Raw genomic sequence first — 18,608 nt, 5'->3', positions numbered from 1 at the left:
ACACTATGCAACTATAAATAATTAGTAATAATTGTTTATCTAGCCAATGTGGTTGGTTTTACAGTGTGGTAATAATTAGTAATTATATTTTCGCAACTGTAAATAATTAGTAATAATAGTTTACCTAGCCATTGTGGTTGGTTTTACAGTGTGGAAGTAATTGGTAATTATATTTACGCAAATGTAAATAATTAGTATTAAAAGTTTACCTAGCCATTGTGGTTGGTTTTACAGTGTGGTAATAATTAGTAATTATATTTACGCAACTGTAAATAATTAGTAATAACAGTTTACCTAGCAATTGTGGTTGGTTTTACAGAGTGTGGTTATAATTAGTAATTATATTCACGCAACTGTCAGTAATTAGTAATAATTATTTACGCAACTGTAAATAATTATTAATAATTGTTTATGTAGCCAATGTGGTTGGTTTTACAGAGTGTGGTAATAATTAGTAAGTATACTATGCAACTATAAATAATTAGTAATAATTGTTTATCTAGCCAATGTGGTTGGTTTTACAGTGTGGTAATAATTAGTAATTATATTTTCGCAACTGTAAATAATTAGTAATAATAGTTTACCTAGCCATTGTGGTTGGTTTTACAGTGTGGAAGTAATTGGTAATTATATTTACGCAAATGTAAATAATTAGTATTAAAAGTTTACCTAGCCATTGTGGTTGGTTTTACAGTGTGGTAATAATTAGTAATTATATTTACGCAACTGTAAATAATTAGTAATAACAGTTTACCTAGCAATTGTGGTTGGTTTTACAGAGTGTGGTTATAATTAGTAATTATATTCACGCAACTGTCAATAATTAGTAATAATTATTTACGCAACTGTAAATAATTATTAATAATTGTTTATGTAGCCAATGTGGTTGGTTTTACAGAGTGTGGTAATAATTAGTAAGTATACTATGCAACTATAAATAATTAGTAATAATTGTTTATCTAGCCAATGTGGTTGGTTTTACAGTGTGGTAATAATTAGTAATTATATTTTCGCAACTGTAAATAATTAGTAATAATAGTTTACCTAGCCATTGTGGTTGGTTTTACAGTGTGGAAGTAATTGGTAATTATATTTACGCAAATGTAAATAATTAGTATTAAAAGTTTACCTAGCCATTGTGGTTGGTTTTACAGTGTGGTAATAATTAGTAATTATATTTACGCAACTGTAAATAATTAGTAATAACAGTTTACCTAGCAATTGTGGTTGGTTTTACAGAGTGTGGTTATAATTAGTAATTATATTCACGCAACTGTCAATAATTAGTAATAATTGTTTACCTAGCCAATGTGGTTGGTTTTAAAGAGTGTAGTAATTATTTACGACTGTAAATAATTATTAATAATTGTTTATGTAGCCAATGTGGTTGGTTTTACAGAGTGTGGTAATAATTAGTAAGTACACTATGCAACTATAAATAATTAGTAATAATTGTTTATCTAGCCAATGTGGTTGGTTTTACAGTGTGGTAATAATTAGTAATTATATTTTTGCAACTGTAAATAATTAGTAATAATAGTTTACCTAGCCATTGTGGTTGGTTTTGCAGAGTGTGGAAGTAATTGGTAATTATATTTACGCAAATGTAAATAATTAGTATTAAAAGTTTACCTAGCCATTGTGGTTGGTTTTACAGTGTGGTAATAATTAGTAATTATATTTACGCAACTGTAAATAATTAGTAATAATTGTTTACCTAGCCAATGTGGTTGGTTTTACAGAGTGTAGTAATTATTTACGCAACTGTAAATAATTATTAATAATTGTTTATGTAGCCAATGTGGTTGGTTTTACAGAGTGTGGTAATAATTAGTAAGTATACTATGCAACTATAAATAATTAGTAATAATTGTTTATCTAGCCAATGTGGTTGGTTTTACAGTGTGGTAATAATTAGTAATTATATTTTCGCAACTGTAAATAATTAGTAATAGTTTACCTAGCCATTGTGGTTGGTTTTGCAGAGTGTGGAAGTAATTGGTAATTATATTTACGCAAATGTAAATAATTAGTATTAAAAGTTTACCTAGCCATTGTGGTTGGTTTTACAGTGTGGTAATAATTAGTAATTATATTTACGCAACTGTAAATAATTAGTAATAATTGTTTACCTAGCCAATGTGGTTGGTTTTACAGAGTGTAGTAATTATTTACGCAACTGTAAATAATTATTAATAATTGTTTATCTAGCCAATGTGGTTGGTTTTACAGAGTGTGGTAATAATTAGTAAGTATACTATGCAACTATAAATAATTAGTAATAATTGTTTATCTAGCCAATGTGGTTGGTTTTACAGTGTGGTAATAATTAGTAATTATATTTTCGCAACTGTAAATAATTAGTAATAGTTTACCTAGCCATTGTGGTTGGTTTTGCAGAGTGTGGAAGTAATTGGTAATTATATTTACGCAAATGTAAATAATTAGTATTAAAAGTTTACCTAGCCATTGTGGTTGGTTTTACAGTGTGGTAATAATTAGTAATTATATTTACGTAACTGTAAATAATTAGTAATAATTGTTTACCTAGCCAATGTGGTTGGTTTTACAGAGTGTAGTAATTATTTACGCAACTGTAAATAATTATTAATAATTGTTTATGTAGCCAATGTGGTTGGTTTTACAGAGTGTGGTAATAATTAGTAAGTATACTATGTAACTATAAATAATTAGTAATAATTGTTTATCTAGCCAATGTGGTTGGTTTTACAGTGTGGTAATAATTAGTAATTATATTTTCGCAACTGTAAATAATTAGTAATAATTGTTTACCTAGCCAATATTGAGTAATTAGTGCAATAACCAGGACATAGCATATAAATAATTATTTACTTATTTATTTCCTTTTTAATTAGTAACTGCTCATTGATTGACATATGGACATATAAGCTATGCATTTGCACATACTGTGGTGTTGCTCTGTGATTGGTCGACACCTCCACGACGTCTTCCCTTCGCGACCAATAACTGCTGTGGCAAAAATGTGACACTTTTGCTAACGACAACTATGAGGCAATAAAGGCTTTTGCCTTAATAGCAGTAGGTATCTGCAATAAAGCATTGCTTGCAAATGTACAAAACATTTCTGGAAAACACTGTTTTAACAGCTTGATATCAGTTGCCAGTTGTAATTTGTAACCCTGACATTATACTATTTTTTGTAATGTGGCAGAGCATTCTGGGCTTGCTGTACCTCTGCCACGGGTCTACCCGGTACTGCACTACTTCCGGGACTAGCTAAGCGACTCACGGTTTTTGGGGGAGGACAATCACAACTCAAAGATGAGGCCAACTAACTTTTTTCATTCGAGCTCACTGCTATCCATGTGCCTAACACAGCAATCCTCTCAATGCCTGTCTTATTGCATTGTTGGGCGCCTCGTGCATGCAGTGACACCTTGGGTTACTTTTTCCGCATGTCATTGCATGTGAGTCCATTATTTGAGGCAATAAAGAATGGTTTGATTAAGAATCCCCTTCAAGGGATGTGTCGAGATTTGGTAAACCATAGCTCAAGTGCTACAAACAAAAAACGGTGGACCGACGCTGTTTCTGCAACAACCGATAAGTGGCACCACTTGGGCATACATTTTTGATGGGATCGAACTGCAGTTCCTTGTCAATTTATCGCTTCTCGGCCTTTTGGCTAAGATCAAAGTGTAGTATTCTTAACAGCTTAATATCTGTTACGGGTTCTAATTGTACCCATGATATTAAACTGATTTTTGTAGCGCGGCGGAGTGTTCGGGGCTTGCTCCAACTCCGCCACGGGTCGACCCGGTACTGCACTACTTCCGGGACCGGCCCAGCATCTCCCCCTTTTGGGGGGAGAAGGCACAATTGAAAAAAAACAGAAAAACTGCTTTGTTTTGTTCTAGAAATTTTTGGACTTTTTTTTTCCGACTTTTTTTTCCGACTTTTTTTTCCGACTTTTTTTTCCGACTTTTTTTTCCGACTTTTTTTTCCGACTTTTTTTTCCGACTTTTTTTTCTGACTTTTTTTTCCGACTTTTTTTTCCGACTTTTTTTTCCGACTTTTTTTTCCGACTTTTTTTTCCGACTTTTTTTTCCGACTTTTTTCCGACTTTTACTGTTATGTGGTTGGTTTTACAGAGTGTAGTAATTATTTACGCAACTGTAAATAATTATTAATAATTGTTTATGTAGCCAATGTGGTTGGTTTTACAGAGTGTGGTAATAATTAGTAAGTATACTATGCAACTATAAATAATTAGTAATAAAAGTTTACCTAGCCATTGTGGTTGGTTTTACAGTGTGGTAATAATTAGTAATTATATTTACGCAACTGTAAATAATTAGTAATAATAGTTTACCTAGCAATTGTGGTTGGTTTTACAGAGTGTGGTTATAATTAGTAATTATATTCACGCAACTGTCAATAATTAGTAATAATTATTTACGCAACTGTAAATAATTATTAATAATTGTTTATGTAGCCAATGTGGTTGGTTTTACAGAGTGTGGTAATAATTAGTAAGTATACTATGCAACTATAAATAATTAGTAATAATTGTTTATCTAGCCAATGTGGTTGGTTTTACAGTGTGGTAATAATTAGTAATTATATTTTCGCAACTGTAAATAATTAGTAATAATAGTTTACCTAGCCATTGTGGTTGGTTTTACAGTGTGGAAGTAATTGGTAATTATATTTACGCAAATGTAAATAATTAGTATTAAAAGTTTACCTAGCCATTGTGGTTGGTTTTACAGTGTGGTAATAATTAGTAATTATATTTACGCAACTGTAAATAATTAGTAATAACAGTTTACCTAGCAATTGTGGTTGGTTTTACAGAGTGTGGTTATAATTAGTAATTATATTCACGCAACTGTCAATAATTAGTAATAATTATTTACGCAACTGTAAATAATTATTAATAATTGTTTATGTAGCCAATGTGGTTGGTTTTACAGAGTGTGGTAATAATTAGTAAGTATACTATGCAACTATAAATAATTAGTAATAATTGTTTATCTAGCCAATGTGGTTGGTTTTACAGTGTGGTAATAATTAGTAATTATATTTTCGCAACTGTAAATAATTAGTAATAATAGTTTACCTAGCCATTGTGGTTGGTTTTACAGTGTGGAAGTAATTGGTAATTATATTTACGCAAATGTAAATAATTAGTACTAAAAGTTTACCTAGCCATTGTGGTTGGTTTTACAGTGTGGTAATAATTAGTAATTATATTTACGCAACTGTAAATAATTAGTAATAACAGTTTACCTAGCAATTGTGGTTGGTTTTACAGAGTGTGGTTATAATTAGTAATTATATTCACGCAACTGTCAATAATTAGTAATAATTATTTACGCAACTGTAAATAATTATTAATAATTGTTTATGTAGCCAATGTGGTTGGTTTTACAGAGTGTGGTAATAATTAGTAAGTATACTATGCAACTATAAATAATTAGTAATAATTGTTTATCTAGCCAATGTGGTTGGTTTTACAGTGTGGTAATAATTAGTAATTATATTTTCGCAACTGTAAATAATTAGTAATAATAGTTTACCTAGCCATTGTGGTTGGTTTTACAGTGTGGAAGTAATTGGTAATTATATTTACGCAAATGTAAATAATTAGTATTAAAAGTTTACCTAGCCATTGTGGTTGGTTTTACAGTGTGGTAATAATTAGTAATTATATTTACGCAACTGTAAATAATTAGTAATAACAGTTTACCTAGCAATTGTGGTTGGTTTTACAGAGTGTGGTTATAATTAGTAATTATATTCACGCAACTGTCAATAATTAGTAATAATTGTTTACCTAGCCAATGTGGTTGGTTTTAAAGAGTGTAGTAATTATTTACGACTGTAAATAATTATTAATAATTGTTTATGTAGCCAATGTGGTTGGTTTTACAGAGTGTGGTAATAATTAGTAAGTACACTATGCAACTATAAATAATTAGTAATAATTGTTTATCTAGCCAATGTGGTTGGTTTTACAGTGTGGTAATAATTAGTAATTATATTTTCGCAACTGTAAATAATTAGTAATAATAGTTTACCTAGCCATTGTGGTTGGTTTTACAGTGTGGAAGTAATTGGTAATTATATTTACGCAAATGTAAATAATTAGTATTAAAAGTTTACCTAGCCATTGTGGTTGGTTTTACAGTGTGGTAATAATTAGTAATTATATTTACGCAACTGTAAATAATTAGTAATAACAGTTTACCTAGCAATTGTGGTTGGTTTTACAGAGTGTGGTTATAATTAGTAATTATATTCACGCAACTGTCAATAATTAGTAATAATTATTTACGCAACTGTAAATAATTATTAATAATTGTTTATGTAGCCAATGTGGTTGGTTTTACAGAGTGTGGTAATAATTAGTAATTATACTATGCAACTATAAATAATTAGTAATAATTGTTTATCTAGCCAATGTGGTTGGTTTTACAGTGTGGTAATAATTAGTAATTATATTTTCGCAACTGTAAATAATTAGTAATAATAGTTTACCTAGCCATTGTGGTTGGTTTTACAGTGTGGAAGTAATTGGTAATTATATTTACGCAAATGTAAATAATTAGTATTAAAAGTTTACCTAGCCATTGTGGTTGGTTTTACAGTGTGGTAATAATTAGTAATTATATTTACGCAACTGTAAATAATTAGTAATAACAGTTTACCTAGCAATTGTGGTTGGTTTTACAGAGTGTGGTCATAATTAGTAATTATATTCACGCAACTGTCAATAATTAGTAATAATTATTTACGCAACTGTAAATAATTATTAATAATTGTTTATGTAGCCAATGTGGTTGGTTTTACAGAGTGTGGTAATAATTAGTAAGTATACTATGCAACTATAAATAATTAGTAATAATTGTTTATCTAGCCAATGTGGTTGGTTTTACAGTGTGGTAATAATTAGTAATTATATTTTCGCAACTGTAAATAATTAGTAATAATAGTTTACCTAGCCATTGTGGTTGGTTTTACAGTGTGGAAGTAATTGGTAATTATATTTACGCAAATGTAAATAATTAGTATTAAAAGTTTACCTAGCCATTGTGGTTGGTTTTACAGTGTGGTAATAATTAGTAATTATATTTACGCAACTGTAAATAATTAGTAATAACAGTTTACCTAGCAATTGTGGTTGGTTTTACAGAGTGTGGTTATAATTAGTAATTATATTCACGCAACTGTCAATAATTAGTAATAATTGTTTACCTAGCCAATGTGGTTGGTTTTAAAGAGTGTAGTAATTATTTACGACTGTAAATAATTATTAATAATTGTTTATGTAGCCAATGTGGTTGGTTTTACAGAGTGTGGTAATAATTAGTAAGTACACTATGCAACTATAAATAATTAGTAATAATTGTTTATCTAGCCAATGTGGTTGGTTTTACAGTGTGGTAATAATTAGTAATTATATTTTCGCAACTGTAAATAATTAGTAATAATAGTTTACCTAGCCATTGTGGTTGGTTTTACAGTGTGGAAGTAATTGGTAATTATATTTACGCAAATGTAAATAATTAGTATTAAAAGTTTACCTAGCCATTGTGGTTGGTTTTACAGTGTGGTAATAATTAGTAATTATATTTACGCAACTGTAAATAATTAGTAATAACAGTTTACCTAGCAATTGTGGTTGGTTTTACAGAGTGTGGTTATAATTAGTAATTATATTCACGCAACTGTCAATAATTAGTAATAATTATTTACGCAACTGTAAATAATTATTAATAATTGTTTATGTAGCCAATGTGGTTGGTTTTACAGAGTGTGGTAATAATTAGTAAGTATACTATGCAACTATAAATAATTAGTAATAATTGTTTATCTAGCCAATGTGGTTGGTTTTACAGTGTGGTAATAATTAGTAATTATATTTTCGCAACTGTAAATAATTAGTAATAATAGTTTACCTAGCCATTGTGGTTGGTTTTACAGTGTGGAAGTAATTGGTAATTATATTTACGCAAATGTAAATAATTAGTATTAAAAGTTTACCTAGCCATTGTGGTTGGTTTTACAGTGTGGTAATAATTAGTAATTATATTTACGCAACTGTAAATAATTAGTAATAACAGTTTACCTAGCAATTGTGGTTGGTTTTACAGAGTGTGGTTATAATTAGTAATTATATTCACGCAACTGTCAATAATTAGTAATAATTATTTACGCAACTGTAAATAATTATTAATAATTGTTTATGTAGCCAATGTGGTTGGTTTTACAGAGTGTGGTAATAATTAGTAAGTATACTATGCAACTATAAATAATTAGTAATAATTGTTTATCTAGCCAATGTGGTTGGTTTTACAGTGTGGTAATAATTAGTAATTATATTTTCGCAACTGTAAATAATTAGTAATAATAGTTTACCTAGCCATTGTGGTTGGTTTTACAGTGTGGAAGTAATTGGTAATTATATTTACGCAAATGTAAATAATTAGTATTAAAAGTTTACCTAGCCATTGTGGTTGGTTTTACAGTGTGGTAATAATTAGTAATTATATTTACGCAACTGTAAATAATTAGTAATAACAGTTTACCTAGCAATTGTGGTTGGTTTTACAGAGTGTGGTTATAATTAGTAATTATATTCACGCAACTGTCAATAATTAGTAATAATTGTTTACCTAGCCAATGTGGTTGGTTTTAAAGAGTGTAGTAATTATTTACGACTGTAAATAATTATTAATAATTGTTTATGTAGCCAATGTGGTTGGTTTTACAGAGTGTGGTAATAATTAGTAAGTACACTATGCAACTATAAATAATTAGTAATAATTGTTTATCTAGCCAATGTGGTTGGTTTTACAGTGTGGTAATAATTAGTAATTATATTTTTGCAACTGTAAATAATTAGTAATAATAGTTTACCTAGCCATTGTGGTTGGTTTTGCAGAGTGTGAAAGTAATTGGTAATTATATTTACGCAAATGTAAATAATTAGTATTAAAAGTTTACCTAGCCATTGTGGTTGGTTTTACAGTGTGGTAATAATTAGTAATTATATTTACGCAACTGTAAATAATTAGTAATAATTGTTTACCTAGCCAATGTGGTTGGTTTTACAGAGTGTAGTAATTATTTACGCAACTGTAAATAATTATTAATAATTGTTTATGTAGCCAATGTGGTTGGTTTTACAGAGTGTGGTAATAATTAGTAAGTATACTATGCAACTATAAATAATTAGTAATAAAAGTTTACCTAGCCATTGTGGTTGGTTTTACAGTGTGGTAATAATTAGTAATTATATTTACGCAACTGTAAATAATTAGTAATAATAGTTTACCTAGCAATTGTGGTTGGTTTTACAGAGTGTGGTTATAATTAGTAATTATATTCACGCAACTGTCAATAATTAGTAATAATTATTTACGCAACTGTAAATAATTATTAATAATTGTTTATGTAGCCAATGTGGTTGGTTTTACAGAGTGTGGTAATAATTAGTAAGTATACTATGCAACTATAAATAATTAGTAATAATTGTTTATCTAGCCAATGTGGTTGGTTTTACAGTGTGGTAATAATTAGTAATTATATTTTCGCAACTGTAAATAATTAGTAATAATAGTTTACCTAGCCATTGTGGTTGGTTTTACAGTGTGGAAGTAATTGGTAATTATATTTACGCAAATGTAAATAATTAGTATTAAAAGTTTACCTAGCCATTGTGGTTGGTTTTACAGTGTGGTAATAATTAGTAATTATATTTACGCAACTGTAAATAATTAGTAATAACAGTTTACCTAGCAATTGTGGTTGGTTTTACAGAGTGTGGTTATAATTAGTAATTATATTCACGCAACTGTCAATAATTAGTAATAATTATTTACGCAACTGTAAATAATTATTAATAATTGTTTATGTAGCCAATGTGGTTGGTTTTACAGAGTGTGGTAATAATTAGTAAGTATACTATGCAACTATAAATAATTAGTAATAATTGTTTATCTAGCCAATGTGGTTGGTTTTACAGTGTGGTAATAATTAGTAATTATATTTTCGCAACTGTAAATAATTAGTAATAATAGTTTACCTAGCCATTGTGGTTGGTTTTACAGTGTGGAAGTAATTGGTAATTATATTTACGCAAATGTAAATAATTAGTATTAAAAGTTTACCTAGCCATTGTGGTTGGTTTTACAGTGTGGTAATAATTAGTAATTATATTTACGCAACTGTAAATAATTAGTAATAACAGTTTACCTAGCAATTGTGGTTGGTTTTACAGAGTGTGGTTATAATTAGTAATTATATTCACGCAACTGTCAATAATTAGTAATAATTATTTACGCAACTGTAAATAATTATTAATAATTGTTTATGTAGCCAATGTGGTTGGTTTTACAGAGTGTGGTAATAATTAGTAAGTATACTATGCAACTATAAATAATTAGTAATAATTGTTTATCTAGCCAATGTGGTTGGTTTTACAGTGTGGTAATAATTAGTAATTATATTTTCGCAACTGTAAATAATTAGTAATAATAGTTTACCTAGCCATTGTGGTTGGTTTTACAGTGTGGAAGTAATTGGTAATTATATTTACGCAAATGTAAATAATTAGTATTAAAAGTTTACCTAGCCATTGTGGTTGGTTTTACAGTGTGGTAATAATTAGTAATTATATTTACGCAACTGTAAATAATTAGTAATAACAGTTTACCTAGCAATTGTGGTTGGTTTTACAGAGTGTGGTTATAATTAGTAATTATATTCACGCAACTGTCAATAATTAGTAATAATTGTTTACCTAGCCAATGTGGTTGGTTTTAAAGAGTGTAGTAATTATTTACGACTGTAAATAATTATTAATAATTGTTTATGTAGCCAATGTGGTTGGTTTTACAGAGTGTGGTAATAATTAGTAAGTACACTATGCAACTATAAATAATTAGTAATAATTGTTTATCTAGCCAATGTGGTTGGTTTTACAGTGTGGTAATAATTAGTAATTATATTTTCGCAACTGTAAATAATTAGTAATAATAGTTTACCTAGCCATTGTGGTTGGTTTTACAGTGTGGAAGTAATTGGTAATTATATTTACGCAAATGTAAATAATTAGTATTAAAAGTTTACCTAGCCATTGTGGTTGGTTTTACAGTGTGGTAATAATTAGTAATTATATTTACGCAACTGTAAATAATTAGTAATAACAGTTTACCTAGCAATTGTGGTTGGTTTTACAGAGTGTGGTTATAATTAGTAATTATATTCACGCAACTGTCAATAATTAGTAATAATTATTTACGCAACTGTAAATAATTATTAATAATTGTTTATGTAGCCAATGTGGTTGGTTTTACAGAGTGTGGTAATAATTAGTAAGTATACTATGCAACTATAAATAATTAGTAATAATTGTTTATCTAGCCAATGTGGTTGGTTTTACAGTGTGGTAATAATTAGTAATTATATTTTCGCAACTGTAAATAATTAGTAATAATAGTTTACCTAGCCATTGTGGTTGGTTTTACAGTGTGGAAGTAATTGGTAATTATATTTACGCAAATGTAAATAATTAGTATTAAAAGTTTACCTAGCCATTGTGGTTGGTTTTACAGTGTGGTAATAATTAGTAATTATATTTACGCAACTGTAAATAATTAGTAATAACAGTTTACCTAGCAATTGTGGTTGGTTTTACAGAGTGTGGTCATAATTAGTAATTATATTCACGCAACTGTCAATAATTAGTAATAATTATTTACGCAACTGTAAATAATTATTAATAATTGTTTATGTAGCCAATGTGGTTGGTTTTACAGAGTGTGGTAATAATTAGTAAGTATACTATGCAACTATAAATAATTAGTAATAATTGTTTATCTAGCCAATGTGGTTGGTTTTACAGTGTGGTAATAATTAGTAATTATATTTTCGCAACTGTAAATAATTAGTAATAATAGTTTACCTAGCCATTGTGGTTGGTTTTACAGTGTGGAAGTAATTGGTAATTATATTTACGCAAATGTAAATAATTAGTATTAAAAGTTTACCTAGCCATTGTGGTTGGTTTTACAGTGTGGTAATAATTAGTAATTATATTTACGCAACTGTAAATAATTAGTAATAACAGTTTACCTAGCAATTGTGGTTGGTTTTACAGAGTGTGGTTATAATTAGTAATTATATTCACGCAACTGTCAATAATTAGTAATAATTGTTTACCTAGCCAATGTGGTTGGTTTTAAAGAGTGTAGTAATTATTTACGACTGTAAATAATTATTAATAATTGTTTATGTAGCCAATGTGGTTGGTTTTACAGAGTGTGGTAATAATTAGTAAGTACACTATGCAACTATAAATAATTAGTAATAATTGTTTATCTAGCCAATGTGGTTGGTTTTACAGTGTGGTAATAATTAGTAATTATATTTTCGCAACTGTAAATAATTAGTAATAATAGTTTACCTAGCCATTGTGGTTGGTTTTACAGTGTGGAAGTAATTGGTAATTATATTTACGCAAATGTAAATAATTAGTATTAAAAGTTTACCTAGCCATTGTGGTTGGTTTTACAGTGTGGTAATAATTAGTAATTATATTTACGCAACTGTAAATAATTAGTAATAACAGTTTACCTAGCAATTGTGGTTGGTTTTACAGAGTGTGGTTATAATTAGTAATTATATTCACGCAACTGTCAATAATTAGTAATAATTATTTACGCAACTGTAAATAATTATTAATAATTGTTTATGTAGCCAATGTGGTTGGTTTTACAGAGTGTGGTAATAATTAGTAAGTATACTATGCAACTATAAATAATTAGTAATAATTGTTTATCTAGCCAATGTGGTTGGTTTTACAGTGTGGTAATAATTAGTAATTATATTTTCGCAACTGTAAATAATTAGTAATAATAGTTTACCTAGCCATTGTGGTTGGTTTTACAGTGTGGAAGTAATTGGTAATTATATTTACGCAAATGTAAATAATTAGTATTAAAAGTTTACCTAGCCATTGTGGTTGGTTTTACAGTGTGGTAATAATTAGTAATTATATTTACGCAACTGTAAATAATTAGTAATAACAGTTTACCTAGCAATTGTGGTTGGTTTTACAGAGTGTGGTTATAATTAGTAATTATATTCACGCAACTGTCAATAATTAGTAATAATTATTTACGCAACTGTAAATAATTATTAATAATTGTTTATGTAGCCAATGTGGTTGGTTTTACAGAGTGTGGTAATAATTAGTAAGTATACTATGCAACTATAAATAATTAGTAATAATTGTTTATCTAGCCAATGTGGTTGGTTTTACAGTGTGGTAATAATTAGTAATTATATTTTCGCAACTGTAAATAATTAGTAATAATAGTTTACCTAGCCATTGTGGTTGGTTTTACAGTGTGGAAGTAATTGGTAATTATATTTACGCAAATGTAAATAATTAGTATTAAAAGTTTACCTAGCCATTGTGGTTGGTTTTACAGTGTGGTAATAATTAGTAATTATATTTACGCAACTGTAAATAATTAGTAATAACAGTTTACCTAGCAATTGTGGTTGGTTTTACAGAGTGTGGTTATAATTAGTAATTATATTCACGCAACTGTCAATAATTAGTAATAATTGTTTACCTAGCCAATGTGGTTGGTTTTAAAGAGTGTAGTAATTATTTACGACTGTAAATAATTATTAATAATTGTTTATGTAGCCAATGTGGTTGGTTTTACAGAGTGTGGTAATAATTAGTAAGTACACTATGCAACTATAAATAATTAGTAATAATTGTTTATCTAGCCAATGTGGTTGGTTTTACAGTGTGGTAATAATTAGTAATTATATTTTTGCAACTGTAAATAATTAGTAATAATAGTTTACCTAGCCATTGTGGTTGGTTTTGCAGAGTGTGAAAGTAATTGGTAATTATATTTACGCAAATGTAAATAATTAGTATTAAAAGTTTACCTAGCCATTGTGGTTGGTTTTACAGTGTGGTAATAATTAGTAATTATATTTACGCAACTGTAAATAATTAGTAATAATTGTTTACCTAGCCAATGTGGTTGGTTTTACAGAGTGTAGTAATTATTTACGCAACTGTAAATAATTATTAATAATTGTTTATGTAGCCAATGTGGTTGGTTTTACAGAGTGTGGTAATAATTAGTAAGTATACTATGCAACTATAAATAATTAGTAATAAAAGTTTACCTAGCCATTGTGGTTGGTTTTACAGTGTGGTAATAATTAGTAATTATATTTACGCAACTGTAAATAATTAGTAATAATAGTTTACCTAGCAATTGTGGTTGGTTTTACAGAGTGTGGTTATAATTAGTAATTATATTCACGCAACTGTCAATAATTAGTAATAATTATTTACGCAACTGTAAATAATTATTAATAATTGTTTATGTAGCCAATGTGGTTGGTTTTACAGAGTGTGGTAATAATTAGTAAGTATACTATGCAACTATAAATAATTAGTAATAATTGTTTATCTAGCCAATGTGGTTGGTTTTACAGTGTGGTAATAATTAGTAATTATATTTTCGCAACTGTAAATAATTAGTAATAATAGTTTACCTAGCCATTGTGGTTGGTTTTACAGTGTGGAAGTAATTGGTAATTATATTTACGCAAATGTAAATAATTAGTATTAAAAGTTTACCTAGCCATTGTGGTTGGTTTTACAGTGTGGTAATAATTAGTAATTATATTTACGCAACTGTAAATAATTAGTAATAACAGTTTACCTAGCAATTGTGGTTGGTTTTACAGAGTGTGGTTATAATTAGTAATTATATTCACGCAACTGTCAATAATTAGTAATAATTATTTACGCAACTGTAAATAATTATTAATAATTGTTTATGTAGCCAATGTGGTTGGTTTTACAGAGTGTGGTAATAATTAGTAAGTATACTATGCAACTATAAATAATTAGTAATAATTGTTTATCTAGCCAATGTGGTTGGTTTTACAGTGTGGTAATAATTAGTAATTATATTTTCGCAACTGTAAATAATTAGTAATAATAGTTTACCTAGCCATTGTGGTTGGTTTTACAGTGTGGAAGTAATTGGTAATTATATTTACGCAAATGTAAATAATTAGTATTAAAAGTTTACCTAGCCATTGTGGTTGGTTTTACAGTGTGGTAATAATTAGTAATTATATTTACGCAACTGTAAATAATTAGTAATAACAGTTTACCTAGCAATTGTGGTTGGTTTTACAGAGTGTGGTTATAATTAGTAATTATATTCACGCAACTGTCAATAATTAGTAATAATTATTTACGCAACTGTAAATAATTATTAATAATTGTTTATGTAGCCAATGTGGTTGGTTTTACAGAGTGTGGTAATAATTAGTAAGTATACTATGCAACTATAAATAATTAGTAATAATTGTTTATCTAGCCAATGTGGTTGGTTTTACAGTGTGGTAATAATTAGTAATTATATTTTCGCAACTGTAAATAATTAGTAATAATAGTTTACCTAGCCATTGTGGTTGGTTTTACAGTGTGGAAGTAATTGGTAATTATATTTACGCAAATGTAAATAATTAGTATTAAAAGTTTACCTAGCCATTGTGGTTGGTTTTACAGTGTGGTAATAATTAGTAATTATATTTACGCAACTGTAAATAATTAGTAATAACAGTTTACCTAGCAATTGTGGTTGGTTTTACAGAGTGTGGTTATAATTAGTAATTATATTCACGCAACTGTCAATAATTAGTAATAATTGTTTACCTAGCCAATGTGGTTGGTTTTAAAGAGTGTAGTAATTATTTACGACTGTAAATAATTATTAATAATTGTTTATGTAGCCAATGTGGTTGGTTTTACAGAGTGTGGTAATAATTAGTAAGTACACTATGCAACTATAAATAATTAGTAATAATTGTTTATCTAGCCAATGTGGTTGGTTTTACAGTGTGGTAATAATTAGTAATTATATTTTTGCAACTGTAAATAATTAGTAATAATAGTTTACCTAGCCATTGTGGTTGGTTTTGCAGAGTGTGGAAGTAATTGGTAATTATATTTACGCAAATGTAAATAATTAGTATTAAAAGTTTACCTAGCCATTGTGGTTGGTTTTACAGTGTGGTAATAATTAGTAATTATATTTACGCAACTGTAAATAATTAGTAATAATTGTTTACCTAGCCAATGTGGTTGGTTTTACAGAGTGTAGTAATTATTTACGCAACTGTAAATAATTATTAATAATTGTTTATGTAGCCAATGTGGTTGGTTTTACAGAGTGTGGTAATAATTAGTAAGTATACTATGCAACTATAAATAATTAGTAATAATTGTTTATCTAGCCAATGTGGTTGGTTTTACAGTGTGGTAATAATTAGTAATTATATTTTCGCAACTGTAAATAATTAGTAATAGTTTACCTAGCCATTGTGGTTGGTTTTGCAGAGTGTGGAAGTAATTGGTAATTATATTTACGCAAATGTAAATAATTAGTATTAAAAGTTTACCTAGCCATTGTGGTTGGTTTTACAGTGTGGTAATAATTAGTAATTATATTTACGCAACTGTAAATAATTAGTAATAATTGTTTACCTAGCCAATGTGGTTGGTTTTACAGAGTGTAGTAATTATTTACGCAACTGTAAATAATTATTAATAATTGTTTATCTAGCCAATGTGGTTGGTTTTACAGAGTGTGGTAATAATTAGTAAGTATACTATGCAACTATAAATAATTAGTAATAATTGTTTATCTAGCCAATGTGGTTGGTTTTACAGTGTGGTAATAATTAGTAATTATATTTTCGCAACTGTAAATAATTAGTAATAGTTTACCTAGCCATTGTGGTTGGTTTTGCAGAGTGTGGAAGTAATTGGTAATTATATTTACGCAAATGTAAATAATTAGTATTAAAAGTTTACCTAGCCATTGTGGTTGGTTTTACAGTGTGGTAATAATTAGTAATTATATTTACGTAACTGTAAATAATTAGTAATAATTGTTTACCTAGCCAATGTGGTTGGTTTTACAGAGTGTAGTAATTATTTACGCAACTGTAAATAATTATTAATAATTGTTTATGTAGCCAATGTGGTTGGTTTTACAGAGTGTGGTAATAATTAGTAAGTATACTATGTAACTATAAATAATTAGTAATAATTGTTTATCTAGCCAATGTGGTTGGTTTTACAGTGTGGTAATAATTAGTAATTATATTTTCGCAACTGTAAATAATTAGTAATAATTGTTTACCTAGCCAATATTGAGTAATTAGTGCAATAACCAGGACATAGCATATAAATAATTATTTACTTATTTATTTCCTTTTTAATTAGTAACTGCTCATTGATTGACATATGGACATATAAGCTATGCATTTGCACATACTGTGGTGTTGCTCTGTGATTGGTCGACACCTCCACGACGTCTTCCCTTCGCGACCAATAACTGCTGTGGCAAAAATGTGACACTTTTGCTAACGACAACTATGAGGCAATAAAGGCTTTTGCCTTAATAGCAGTAGGTATCTGCAATAAAGCATTGCTTGCAAATGTACAAAACATTTCTGGAAAACACTGTTTTAACAGCTTGATATCAGTTGCCAGTTGTAATTTGTAACCCTGACATTATACTATTTTTTGTAATGTGGCAGAGCATTCTGGGCTTGCTGTACCTCTGCCACGGGTCTACCCGGTACTGCACTACTTCCGGGACTAGCTAAGCGACTCACGGTTTTTGGGGGAGGACAATCACAACTCAAAGATGAGGCCAACTAACTTTTTTCATTCGAGCTCACTGCTATCCATGTGCCTAACACAGCAATCCTCTCAATGCCTGTCTTATTGCATTGTTGGGCGCCTCGTGCATGCAGTGACACCTTGGGTTACTTTTTCCGCATGTCATTGCATGTGAGTCCATTATTTGAGGCAATAAAGAATGGTTTGATTAAGAATCCCCTTCAAGGGATGTGTCGAGATTTGGTAAACCATAGCTCAAGTGCTACAAACAAAAAACGGTGGACCGACGCTGTTTCTGCAACAACCGATAAGTGGCACCACTTGGGCATACATTTTTGATGGGATCGAACTGCAGTTCCTTGTCAATTTATCGCTTCTCGGCCTTTTGGCTAAGATCAAAGTGTAGTATTCTTAACAGCTTAATATCTGTTACGGGTTCTAATTGTACCCATGATATTAAACTGATTTTTGTAGCGCGGCGGAGTGTTCGGGGCTTGCTCCAACTCCGCCACGGGTCGACCCGGTACTGCACTACTTCCGGGACCGGCCCAGCATCTCCCCCTTTTGGGGGGAGAAGGCACAATTGAAAAAAAACAGAAAAACTGCTTTGTTTTGTTCTAGAAATTTTTGGACTTTTTTTTTCCGACTTTTTTTTCCGACTTTTTTTTCCGACTTTTTTTTCCGACTTTTTTTTCCGACTTTTTTTTCCGACTTTTTTTTCCGACTTTTTTTTCCGACTTTTTTTTCCGACTTTTTTTTCCGACTTTTTTTTCCGACTTTTTTTTCCGACTTTTTTCCGACTTTTACTGTTATGTGGTTGGTTTTACAGAGTGTAGTAATTATTTACGCAACTGTAAATAATTATTAA

The 18,608-nt window shown here is 29.0% G+C and overlaps 2 non-coding genes and 2 pseudogenes across 2 annotated transcripts; all 4 read left to right on the top strand.

Moving 5' to 3' along the window:
- Positions 1–3,097: 3,097 nt before the first annotated feature.
- LOC146171233 (U2 spliceosomal RNA) lies at positions 3,098–3,268 on the top strand (annotated as a pseudogene).
- Positions 3,269–3,647: 379 nt separating this feature from the next.
- On the top strand, positions 3,648–3,835 carry LOC146171232 (U2 spliceosomal RNA). Its single transcript, XR_014702974.1, has one exon. It is a non-coding gene; the product is annotated as a U2 spliceosomal RNA (small nuclear RNA).
- Positions 3,836–17,559: 13,724 nt separating this feature from the next.
- LOC146171231 (U2 spliceosomal RNA) lies at positions 17,560–17,730 on the top strand (annotated as a pseudogene).
- Positions 17,731–18,109: 379 nt separating this feature from the next.
- Positions 18,110–18,297, top strand: LOC146171230 (U2 spliceosomal RNA). The gene has a single exon (XR_014702973.1). It is a non-coding gene; the product is annotated as a U2 spliceosomal RNA (small nuclear RNA).
- The last annotated feature ends 311 nt before the right edge of the window (positions 18,298–18,608 follow it).

This window comes from Amblyomma maculatum, unplaced genomic scaffold (genome assembly GCF_055883805.1).
Source record: "Amblyomma maculatum isolate TAMU_Amacu unplaced genomic scaffold, ASM5588380v1 scaffold_23, whole genome shotgun sequence".
Taxonomy (NCBI): domain Eukaryota; kingdom Metazoa; phylum Arthropoda; class Arachnida; order Ixodida; family Ixodidae; genus Amblyomma; species Amblyomma maculatum.
This window is presented reverse-complemented; position numbering and strand designations above follow the sequence as displayed.